Source organism: Agelaius tricolor, unplaced genomic scaffold, assembly GCF_023055355.1.
Source record: "Agelaius tricolor isolate 1412-34295 unplaced genomic scaffold, bAgeTri1.0.p SCAF_3, whole genome shotgun sequence".
Lineage (NCBI taxonomy): Eukaryota > Metazoa > Chordata > Aves > Passeriformes > Icteridae > Agelaius > Agelaius tricolor.
In genome coordinates this window covers 31,299,604-31,312,546 of record NW_027269263.1, presented here as the reverse complement: position 1 = coordinate 31,312,546, position 12,943 = coordinate 31,299,604, and the positions used below count along the sequence as shown (strand labels likewise).

Sequence of the window (12,943 nt, the reverse complement as noted above, 5' to 3'; positions counted from 1 at the left end):
TGACTCTGAGTTATCCGAAGAGATTCCAATTGTTTCATCTAATACATTAAGATCCATGTTCCCTGTATCTGAGAACTGAACCAGCACATCAGTAACATCAGAAACAGCTCCTGGTGCTGATGGTCTCAGAAACATCCCAGCTGCCCCATCAGCCATGGGCAATTGCTTCAATTGCCTTTTGAGGCTTGGATGGAGAGTTACACTGGGTCTAAATTTTGCCTAACTGCCTGCAGATCCAATAAAGGAACTCTGGGCTCTAATCTTCCTCGGTTCTTATTTTTTTAACAGCTTCTTTTCTTCAGGAAAATGCTTCCTGGTGAACATAAGCCTCGTTTTGCAGTGAAAGGTAGAATTCATGAGAAAGTGAGAAATTGCACCTGAGATTGCAGTCTGGTGAAGCACACATACCTTTGTACAAAGAAATCTTAAGGTAAGAGATGCTTGTTTTGTACTTTAGACACTAAAAGGATACAATGAATGCACTGTATATCCCCATATTTGCTAAAACATTTTCAGATACTAAATGCAAATATAAGCTGTAAAGCAATTACATAGACTTGTACATTTAATTCAACTGGAGCCTTTTAAAATTTTGGCACTACTATTCAGAAAAGCCAGCTCTTCAGAAAAAGCTGGGAGAGCAAACAAATGCTCAGAGACAAAGTGCACAGTAAATATTCTCATTTGCTACAAATGACAGCTGTTAAAACAAACAAACAGAAAAACCTTGACTCAATTAACAAGTCCTTTGTAACAGATGTTTCTACAGTAAGTAGCAGTGGTTTTTATTTCTGTAGTTGAAACTAACTATGAACAAAAAGTTAAAAATGCACATTTGATGCACAAGAAAAAATTCCTCTGAACACCAAATTAATATTGCAGATCTGGTAAATTATTCTTTTTATTACTTTGAAATCTCTAATGTAAATGCAAACCAATCATTATTTAAAGAGATTGTGAAAACACTAGGAAAATGTATTATTTACCTCTGTTCTCATCTTATGAAATTTATTTTGTGTGCATCCAGAAGTCTCTGGCAACATGAATATAAGTAGTCACGCTGTAAATAGCCTTATGTACATATAAATCAAAAAATAATCTAAGATTTCAAACTACTCAGAGATCTTAAAATGAGGCAAGCACCTATAATTTAAGATCTTGTCTCCTCCACTTTTGGAGAACTGAAGGTTGGCAGAAAATCAAGGAAGGGAAGGAGAAAAGGAGGGACATGCCTGTTCTGACAAAGAGTTAACCTAAAAGCAGATGACTATTCTTGTACATAAGTACTTATTTACAAATCTGGCTTACATTCCTTAATATTTTTGAACTTTGATTTTTAACCCACATTTAAAATATCTAATCTTCACTATAGAAGTGAATGATTTGTCATGAGCAATGAAGAGATCTGCTCATTTGAATGTCTCCCTCTAAAAGAGGAATTATTTTTATAGTCTGTGGAAATCCTGAATGGAAAAACAGTAAGTAAAGAATTAATCTGTAACCATTATATGCTAATGGTTTCTTTCATACTGGTGAAAAAATACTCCTGCCAAAGACATTTACCTACATCAGTTCTTTGTCCAAGGCTGAAATCAAACACTCACTTCAATGCAGTATTCCAAACACAGGCTTAAAATTACTTTTACTTTTTGCACATGATCTCAGGCAGCTTGCATTTACCTTTTAACAGTATATACTTCACTAATAAACCAAATTATTAGTGAACCCTCTGCAAACTACTGCAGAGTGACATACATCAGCATAGCTCCAGAAAACTGGTCATGTTCCCTTTTTGTTTTGTCTACAGAAGTGATTGTGTGGATAGTATTAATGCAGGACAGGGTGTGATCTATGAAAAATACCAAGGAAAAAGAAAACATTTCTCTCATTCCACATGAGCTCCTTCATCTGATTCACTGCACAGACTAACTCATGGGCATGCACCTGCTGCACAAGAGAATATGCAAGGACAGAAAAGGCAGCTGAGACCATTTCAGTTCATGAAACCATTTACTGCCAATTAAATCTCTGTCAAACTAGGATGAAGGAACTTGGCTAACTCTCCTCTTTGCTCCTGGCTCATCTTGGTATTTCATCTGGCCAACAGAGAGATTGCATAAACAAGCTGGTCATCGGGCTTTAAATAAATAGAATTGTCTGTGTTTACAAGTGTCTGACAAAGTTTTCCAGATGTTAAACCAACCCTACTATTACAAATTTGCTAGTTAAAATGCCCTAACAAACACTGGTTTTAAACAAGCACAGACTCTGGAATCAGCTGGACTATGTAAAAGAGTCACTGGAATCCCTTGAAACGCTACTTAAAAGTTTTGCAAATAATTAAAGCAAATCCCCTGGATCAAACCAGGCTGTTAGGGCTCACTAGTATATATACTGACATGAAGAATATGCACACTATTTTGAAATAGAACTATGCACTAGTGCAAATTATTACTATATAATGATATTCCTGCAACATGCAAGGTTAAATTTTGATCGAAATGAGGCTATCAAAACAATTTTCTTTTCATATATAATTCAAATGCAGGCTTCCTAAAAAGTTTCTTGTACATTCTTCAAATGTGAGCAAATACAACTTCACTACATGGAAGAAAGAGGTCTACTGCTGGGGTTTCTTGCCTTTTTACATACCAAGGTAGATTCTATTTCCATCCAGCAAATCAAGTTAACTCCTGTACCTTAAATCACATCTTGATTAACTACAGCTACTTCTCACATTCAGTACAACTCTGCATTGAGATTTGTTTGGAAATGGCAGTTACATACCTTCTGCAATACAGACAAAGTTTCATTCAGCTCCTAAGTGGGATAACATCTAAATGCTAAACAACTGAAAGGGAATCTGACTCTAATACAAACCAGGAATGACTGCAGATGTGAAAAACAGCAAAAAGTAGATGAAATATCTTTCTTCTCCTCCCACCAAAATTTCCCCAAAGCAATTTTCCCTCAGGAGTCAAGAGATACCATTTACCTTCCATTCCTGAATCACTGAATCAAAGAATATGCTGTGCTGGAAAGGACCCATCAGAATCATTGAGTCCAATTCCTGTCCTGAACAGAATATCCCAAAGATCACTCCGTGTGACTGAGAGTGCTGTTCAAACACTTCCTGAACTCTGTCAGGCTTGGGCCCATGATCACTGCCCTGGGGAGCCTGTTCCAGTGCCCAATCACCCTCTGGGTGAAGAGTTTTTTCCTGATATCCAACCTAAACCTCTCTTGACTCAGCTTTATGCCATTTCCTCAGGTCACAAGAACAAAGAGATTGGTACCTGCCCCTCCTCCTCCCCTTGTGAGGATGAAGACCACAATGAGGTCTCCCTTCAGTCTCCTCTTCTCCAGGCTGAACAGGTCAAGTGACCTCAGCTGCTCCTCATATGGCTCCCACTCCATATTCTTCATCATCCTTGTGGCTCTCCTCTTGATGTTCTTTAATAGCTTTTAAAGAATGTCTTTTACACACAGTGGCACCCAAAGCTCCACACAGGACTTGAGGTGAGGCCACCCCAGTGCAGAGCAGAGCAGGACAATCCCCTCCCTTGCCCAGCTGGTGATGCTATGCCTGATGCTCCCCAGGACAGGGTTGGCCCTCCTGGCTGCCAGGGCACTGCTGGCTCATGTTCAGCTTCCCATCAACCAGGATCCCCAGCTCTCTTTCCTGCTCCCCAGTCTATGCACACAACCAGGACTGCCCCATTCCAGGTGCAGGATTTGACACCTGCCCTTGTTAAATTTCAGAGTTGGTGATTTCCCAATTCTCTAATTTGTCATGGTCTATATACAGGGCCTCTCTGCCCATGAGGGAGTTGACAGTTCCTCTCAGTTGTGTCACCCCCCTTGGAAAACATCTAGAGATGTTTTTCATAGAAATGCAACACAACTTTCTGCACCTTAACTTTATTTTTTACAGCCTCATCTTACTATCTCTTTATTTAATATGTTATAATAGATCTTCAAACAAGAACTAACAAGTGTGCTACAATGCTTGGGTTCAAGTGATAGATATTACCCCTGTGAAGCCAAGGGAGTTATGACTTATCTGCCTGCTTACACAGAGCCAGGGGGCCATGGAGAAACACTGCAAGAACATCTAGGGAATCAATCAGAGTTCTAACAGGTAAGTATCCTCAATTTTTACCCATGAAGAAATCTATTAAGGACAGAAAGTGAGAGAAAATAACTAAAGAAATACCTGCAGATAAGACAAGTAACTCCCAGGTAAGTCAAGTATCTTCCAGAAGAAAAGTGCTCCCAGAAATAAGGAAACCAGAAACACATTTAAACAAATTAACAGAGCTTTTCTTATATTCGTTATTCTCTATTTCTATATTCAAGCAATATTTGCCACTGAAGAGTGAGAAAAAGAGTTCAGGACAAGCAGTTAGGCACTCAGAACAAAAGCTGTGAAGGAGTTGATTTAATTAGGCTGAAAAAAATCTGACTAGATCTCAGGTGACTCATAGATAAAGCAGAGCAGGAAAAATGATCAGAAAGACAATGTGGTATCCCTAAGAAATAAGAATCTGTAGGCTCCCCTTAGACAAAAATATTTGAAATCACACAAGGGCTGAGCTACAACTCAAAGCAGCGTTTTCAGAGCAGGAAACCTAGCTCTGTGCTGCATACCCCAGCATGTTGATTAAAGGTATGCAGTTGTTTCTGAGCTAGCAAAGATTAGTAATGTCCTTGCAGCACTACACAAAAGGCAGCCCAAACTGGTGCTGTGATGTTCACACCATTTAAGAGGACTGGTTCCTGGTACATGATTCCTCAAACAGCCCTCAGGTATGACATAAGAGAGCATTAGGTAGCGTGAACCAAAACCATGCCAAAAAATGTTGCTAATAATTAAGCCACAGGCTCTATCAGCAGTGCAGCAGTTGAGCTCACACCCAGGTCTAGCAGTTTTTAACAGTATAAACACAGTCAGACTGTCTCCACCAAACAACTATGAATTAGATTCCTCCTCCCTCCTGAGCCATCACAATAATTACACTAGACTGCAAGGATGGAGAGATGGAGCAGCAGTCTACCCTGCCCCAGCCATCCTCCCACCACCATGGAACTGGAATATACACCTTCCAAATGCACCAGCACATCTGAATAACTACTGCTATGGTGTTCTCTAACTATTAGTAATATGAATGTATGATACATGCTACAAAATGTCTGACAACTACTGCTATGTGTATTTGTGCAGAGTGCACATTTCAGCTCATCTTTCAGCAGCACCAAGCAAACTGTCTCCCCTCTCCACCTTGCAGCAGGGATCCTCTTGGGCCATGCTCCATGCTAGCTCTTGCAGGAAAGCATCTCCTCCCTCTCTGTACACAGCCAAGCAGGTACTCATACTGTTACCTGGGCTTCAGATTTGTTCCTGCCACGAAAGCAGTGTTAATTAAAGTTCTCTCGCTAGAGCAGAAGCACAGGAAAGTGCAGGTATCAGGAGTATTTCCATACCTTACAAAAGCTTTTAGTATCAGGCTGTGTAATCTATTTGTACAAGTAGATACATCAGAAATACCCTGTTTTTCAATAAATTTGTATGTGCTCAATGACTCCCCACAGTTTATCATTATACTTTCAGGATCACTTGTTTCCCCCCCCCCCCCCCAAAAAAAAAAAAAAAAAAAAAAAAAAAAGACTGAGGGGGGAATACCCACTAACCCAGCTGACTTAAAAAGCTAGTCCAAAACAGAAAACATGTGGGCAAAAAAAATTAATTCCTTTATATGAGGTCCCTCTAGGCTGCTCAATACATTCGTTAGGAATGTGATAAAGTGCTTCCCATTCCTTACATCTGCATAAAGGTTTCAAAAAAAGGCTCCAGACCAGTGTAACAGCAGCTAGTGCTGGTGCAATTCTGGAGCACAGCTACATGAACTCCATAGTGAAAGAAACAAAAACAAACAGGGCAACAAGCCCAATTTCTGTTCATACAGGCTGAGTACACAGCAATAACATCTGAAGACAAGAAAAAATTAGAATAAAAGTAAATAAAGCCCCCAAAATATGAAATCTTAGTGGAAGGACCATAACCAAACTTCAGCAGAAGAAATCATAACTTACAAGCTTTGCTTCACACATGCTGTTTATAAGGATCATAAGGATCTGCTCTTCTGCAGAAGAGCAGGCTGTGCTGAAAACCCTGTAGATTCCTAGGCACAGCTGTGACTCTAAAGCAAGAACAGGAGGCCTTCACAATGCCATGCCTGCACAGGTATGATTCAGCTTTAGTTTTCATGCAGGTCCTGTGACAAACAGTTGTGCACACACACACAGGCTCACAAAATCAAATATTCAATTTTAACAGATTTCATAGGTACATTTAATTCTATATACTGGGAGTGAAATCCATTCATCAAACAAAATTTTAAGCTTAAACCACTTATCCACTAAATTAAACTTTACTAAGCCCAGATGTTAAAAATATTAATAATGCTGTATTTCTTTCTAAGAAAAGCAAAGTTTGCTATCAAAGGTAATCAAATTTATGCTGACAGTGATCAAGCACTGAACACAAATAATGCCTTCCACAAAAAACTGAAAGATCTCTCTTCTTGGTGAGTTGTCAGGAAGACAAATCTTGGTAGTCATTATCAGTATTTCCCTTCAAGAGCAGAAGTCAGGCAACTCAAAGTAGGGATGCCCAAGCTGCATCCTCAAGGTTATATGTTGCTTAGCCAAGCAACCTTTTCTGGCTCATAAGCAATTTACAGCCACCCTCTTTCCCACTGGTCTCACATCAGTAACTGATGTGAGCTTCCTGATTTCTAGGAAATTTTTTAGGGGCAAAAAGGACCACGATTTCACTTGAAAGCACTTTCCAAAGCAGCAGTGTTGGATAGTGCACATGCTGAATCAGATGTAGATGTACAGATCCTTTGGCACAGTAAAACCCACTGAACATGCATGGATCAGCAGCACTCTACCAACAGACACACATTATATACTAAATTTGCTCACATGACAGGAAAGGAGGAAGATTTTGGCAGTGAAAACCTATGTTGCTACAACAGCATCTTATGACACAGCCCACTCCGGTGAGAAAACCAGACTCCACTTTTTTATAATCTTCTTTTCTACTAAAAACACAAATCCATACAATGTAACAAAAAACTAGCAATCTCATTTTTATCAAAACAAATCCCTGAGTGCAGTTAAAGCCTCCAGTTATACCAGACAAGACCACCGTGCAACATTATTACTCCAACCCAGAAGTTACCTTGAAGATTAATTTAAAACTTACTATGTAGACTGGGGGTTTTCCAACCTGCAATAACACATGCAGAAAAAACCAATTAAAGCAAATCAAGATTGCAAAGTCAACCAATTCAGAACAGGTCAGAACGTCCTAGACCTATTCCCCTTTCATTCAAACTCATGATGCTGCCCTTCCTGACATCATGATGTATTTTTCCACAACATCTCTTAAGTGGAACACAAAGAACTGTACTCAGTGAGTAATGCTGAATATTCATACTTGCTAGCTCTTCACAAAGTGGACATGTGCCTTAATTACTTAGTTATTAACATACTCAAACTGCTCTGAATATAGGCCCATTTTGGTAAAAATTACCTGAGTGATTGCCTGATCATGTGTGACCATGAAAACATGAAATTCCTGTGTTCCTGTTCCCTTACACAGATCACAAAAATCATCTGGGTCTCCCAAGCCATGGGAGCCATGGCAGATGGTAACTGAAGCACCTGGTTCATGTTATGACCCACACAGGGCAGCAAATTCCCTCCAACTAATGTCACTTTAAAAACACTGCACACACACAAAACTGACTTCAGGTGCAAATCTATTTTAAAAATTAGTGATCTTTTAATACTTAACATTGAATTTGAATAATTTTTAACTAACATTTATGCAAATACTTTTCCACATATAGTCAGATTTCCTAATGAGTTTTCTACTGCAGACACTATTATTGCTTAAATGCTTTGTGGATGCTAATGACTGCTTTCATATCATCTCTGTGAAGTGCATCACACTCCACCTGCAAATAAAAAACACAAGATGAGTATTATCTGGTAGTTAAATCTCAAATATTAGAGTCTCATAACCTGATTTGGCAGAATTACTTACGATTTCCAAACTCAAGCACACATCACCATAATTAATGTATTTCTGTACTTTAATCACATTTAGTTCCTTACTTTTAAAAACAATACCAATGTTATAATCATGTTATTATGCAAATAATAACTGGCCTAACATCTAAAAAATGTAGTGCTGAAAAAAACCCCATGTTTAATACATTTAGGCGTGCCTAGTGTAGCACAACTACATTTTCTCTATGGATGGAAATTAACATCAAGCAACAATCACACAAGATACTTACATACCCTTGAATGCATGCATACAGTTCTTCATTGTGAGAACTACATGAAACCTAGATGCCAAACACCTTTGAAAAGCCAAGATCATGTATGAATAGGCATGAATACTATTACCACATACTTTGGATAATGAGAGTAATTGTAAAATGATGTTGTATGACATTACACTGCTAAATGAAAAGCCAGAAAAGGTAAAATAGTCAAGAAGTGCAACTTGAGTTGGCTTATTTGGCAGTATAATCTCAGCACAAGATTGAAGCACAAAACTCCATGATGCTTCTGTCAAGCAGGTTTTCAGCTGCCCTTCTGAAAGGAGATGCAGGTAACAAATTCAGATCCCTGCATTTCTCAGAGTCTGCTGCAAGGCTAAGAAGAAATTTTATTCCTTACCTTTATTTACTGCTTTCAGCAAAGCTTATAAGGTATGTCTATTAAACATTTAAACAATAAACACTGATATATATCCTTGCTTCCAAAAATTTCAACGTGTTAGGCCACATTTAAAGAAAAGAATCATATTTAAGCAAACAGAACTACACTTCTGTAGAGATATCTCTGGACCACATTCCTTTTAGAAAGTGCCTGCAATGTTTTGGTGAAATGTTAAACTTTTTTAGAACAAAAGGTTAAAAAAAGATGAAATGTGGTTTTCCTTCAATTTTCAAAGCCTTTTGAATTACTTACAACTGAATGCACAAGGCATAACTAAAGGGTCATGTTAATAAATCAAGTTTACATTATTTCACTAGCACCTAACCTATTCATACTGAAGTTATACAATGAACCCAACCTACTGTGACACAATTTCATAGTTGCACCATTAATGCTAATTATGTAGACATTTCATCCTACCCTCACGTCCAATCAACAAGGATTCTTTCAAAGGTACTGGGTAATTTCTACACTAAATTGAATGATTATCCAAGCATCCATCACAAGCTAACCTCTTGCAGAGTACAAAAACCTGCATTGCTGCTACAGAGAGTAGTGAGAGCAACTCAAGACATGGCAATACTGCTGTGTATGTAAGTCAGTGCTCTGAGCTGAAAACTCGGGCAGCTTTGCCTTCCCTTGTCTTGGATTAACAGCTCCACAGGAATTCAGTGCTAGGATCAAGCTTTAGTCTGTCTGCTAATGCACATAATTTGTACTTACTGCAGGAATATAATACAGCTTACAGTCTAACAAGGTTAAGAGCTACAAATGAAGTGACATTTTCTGTCTAGCAAATCCATTCTGGGTTTGTGACTCCAATTCAGTGTGGATGTTTAACTGTCTAAAATGTGTCTCACAAAGCAGTATCTTGTATAAAGTAATTTTGTAAAATTCAACATCTTAATTTCTTGTTCATGTACATGCTAAGACCAATACAGGGAGAGCAAGAAATGTGCATTACAATTGCCTACACACAGCAAATTAATTGTTGGAACATAATTATTGCTACTTCCAGCTGAAGTGCAAGGTCTTGAATGAGGCCCTGGGCTTTGCAGCAATACATAATATAAAATTAGGCACAGCAAAACAGTTGTCATAGTGAGTCATCTCATACTGGGGTCCCAGACTTCAAAATATTTGGGAGGCAAAATTCCCCTCCCAGCTTCATACCAGCACTACAAATACCAAGACAGGTTTCTAGCAGATAACTGCAGAGTCTTTGGCAATCAGAGAGATGCAAAAGACACTGGTAACTGTGATAGTTATGATCTTCAATTTCTTAATTAAGAAATACACTAGACAAATTCTGTGTGACAATAATAAAGATCAGCATTCCCTTTCTACAATAAGATACTCTAAATCATTCTAGTATTTATAAATAATTACCTTTCAGTTGAAGGATTCAGAGTATTAGTTTCACAAAGGCTGAAGTTCAGTATCTAAGTGACTCAGAATTTCCTTTTTCCATGCCCACAGGCGCAAAAATCTGTATCTCTCACTATAATTGATTCCTATTTCCATGTTATGTTAGTAGCAAAAATCATTACATGTTTGGGTCAAGTCTTCCAGGGAGAGGAAAGGATTCAGCTCATCCAGCAAGAGCCATTTTGTCCTCAGTGAGGAGAAAAACACACCTCTAGAACTCAATAATCCCCATTCTCATGCCAATGACAAAAGTAATTTTGAAGTTCTCAAATGCCTTTTTGTCTCTTGATGCTTTTGTCAATATGTATTTACTCAACTCCCATATCTTAAATGTCAATTATTCACAGCTGATATATTTTTGGCAGTGTACTCATTCACTGCTCAGCACAACTAGCATTCACAGACATTACAACATTTGAAATAAAATGCAAGCAGAAAGGAACCAAAGATAACATAAAACAAAGGATTTCAAACCCTTTCCAAGGTATTGAGAATGATACTTCTGTATTATTATAGAGTAACTACCAAAAACCAGACAGTTGTAATTTGAAGATTTTAATGGATGGAGGACCTATATATGTGTCTCTCACTGCAAGGCTTTATATTAGCTTTGACTTAATCTTCTCAGCCTTCCCCTTGGCTCTCCAATTTCCCAAAAACACCATAAGGTGACATATACATCATTTTGGCTCCCCAATTTTCCAAGAACACCATAAGGTGACACATACATCACAACATACTACCACGCTCAAATATCACCTTTGTAATGACCAATAAGTTATGTTAACCCTACAGCCACATGATTACATGAAGAAGGGCACATATTTGGGACATATTTTAGGAGGCCAGATGCACAAACAACTGAATTCCAAAAGGCACATGACCATAGTATCAGCAAACCTAAATGCTCTGATATAAAGGCCTTGCATATGGTGTTTTTTGGCAGGGTTTTTTTGAGTATTAGCTAATAGTAACATCTTTTCCACATTCTGAAACTCAGAAAGTTTTCTAAAAGACTTAAAAATAAATCTTCATTAAACAAATTGGTTTTTTTCAGCCAAATCTTGTAGGTTTTTTGGATGCAAGCTTTCTGTATAGCACATAAATACTAACACTATTTTCAATGAAGACATATTCACTACTTTGAACGCACCGTTTCTATCCACCTGCAAGAAAGACATTGCTATCAAATAGTTTTGCACTATTTTCATTTTTGCCATCTCTGCTAAACAAGAGCTAGATTTCTATAATTACCAGACACTGAAGATTTCTAGTTAAAGTAGAAACCTTAACTTTTAAAGTAGTAGTTTTATCTATGCTTGTCCTTAGCATTACAGATTTTCTAGCTCGTTTGTAAGAGGCTTACTGATATATGACTTATTACTCTCAGTGTGCATCCCCATATGCATCACTGGTGTAGCCCACAGTACCATAACTCACAAGATCAGAACAACTGAATAGGATTTTAGTCCTACTAAGAATAGGAGGAAAATCGAGCCAGAAAGTCAGAGTCAGATATAACACTTGTTTAATGTTGAGATGAGATGAGGCCATCCACACTATCTTTTTCTAAAGTTAAACAACAAATTCTTTGATTGCAACAGTTTTTCAGTGCTTGTAACATTGCCAGACCAATCATCTTCTATACTTTCTATACTGCCAATATAAAATAATTCAGAAGATGATTTCAGTCAAATAGCTCTGCTTCAGGGAAAATACTCAAATCTGCTGTATTTCTAGATCTATTCTTAACAAACCTGGTATGTCTGTGCTTTGGATGAAGAACTTCCAATTCAGACAGAGTTTTCAAAAAATGTACATATTGCCTAAGAAAATGAGAACCGCAACCTCTGACAATATTAAAAGGGAACTGAAAAATCAGATTAAGGACTGGAAAGAAAACCTTATTAAGCAACATATTTCCTCATCAAATATGAAGTCAATACTATTTTATTTACCATTTTCACAATAATTATGTATTTACAAATTTCATTAAATGATAATAAGAATGGACAAATGGGGTAAATAGCTGTAACTACAGAAATGTATTTATTCTGCTTAGTACATGGAAGTAAAATATATATTGGTCAATGGCAACTTAAAATTAGTTCTTACATCTACAACATAAGCTCTACTTTTAAAAAGTATTAGTCTTGGACAGAGTAGAATCAAAAGGAAATTAAGTCATCAAAGCTGAAATAACACTACTGTCAATTTCTGTTCAAAATGGGCAAGTTCTAAGTCTTCTAATAACAAGTGAATTGACAGAGCCCATAATAAACTGATTAAGTCTTGGTAGCTACAACTTTCTAAGGTTCCATCTGTTCCGTACATGTTCCACCCTGGGCCTTTGCCAGATCCGAGACCTGGGACTCATTTCTGTATTGTTGGTGACACAACACTTCTGCTGTGCTCTGTCAACCATGAAGTAGTGCCTGTTGGGAGAGAGGTGACAAACTTGGAAATGTAGGATACAATTAATACAGACAGTTTGGTAAATAAAACCTTAGGTTGCTAGTCAAGAAGAATAGAAAATATGGATGAAAAGAATAGAAAATATGGATGAAAAAAAGAGGGCACGGGAATGTAGCCAAAGCATTATATAATACCACTAGGAGAAACTAAAAATTTAAACTTTTGGAATACCTGCTGAAGAAGTGAAAACAGAGTGAACAAGAAACAATTTTACAAACAACTTGGAGAAAAGCAT

At 37.7% G+C, this 12,943-nt stretch overlaps 1 protein-coding gene across 1 annotated transcript in view; it reads right to left on the bottom strand.

The window, feature by feature from the left end:
• Window positions 1–12,943, bottom strand: part of PAWR (pro-apoptotic WT1 regulator) — a 72,730-nt gene that overhangs the window by 20,069 nt on the left and 39,718 nt on the right. The gene's annotated exons all lie outside the window — the stretch shown is intronic.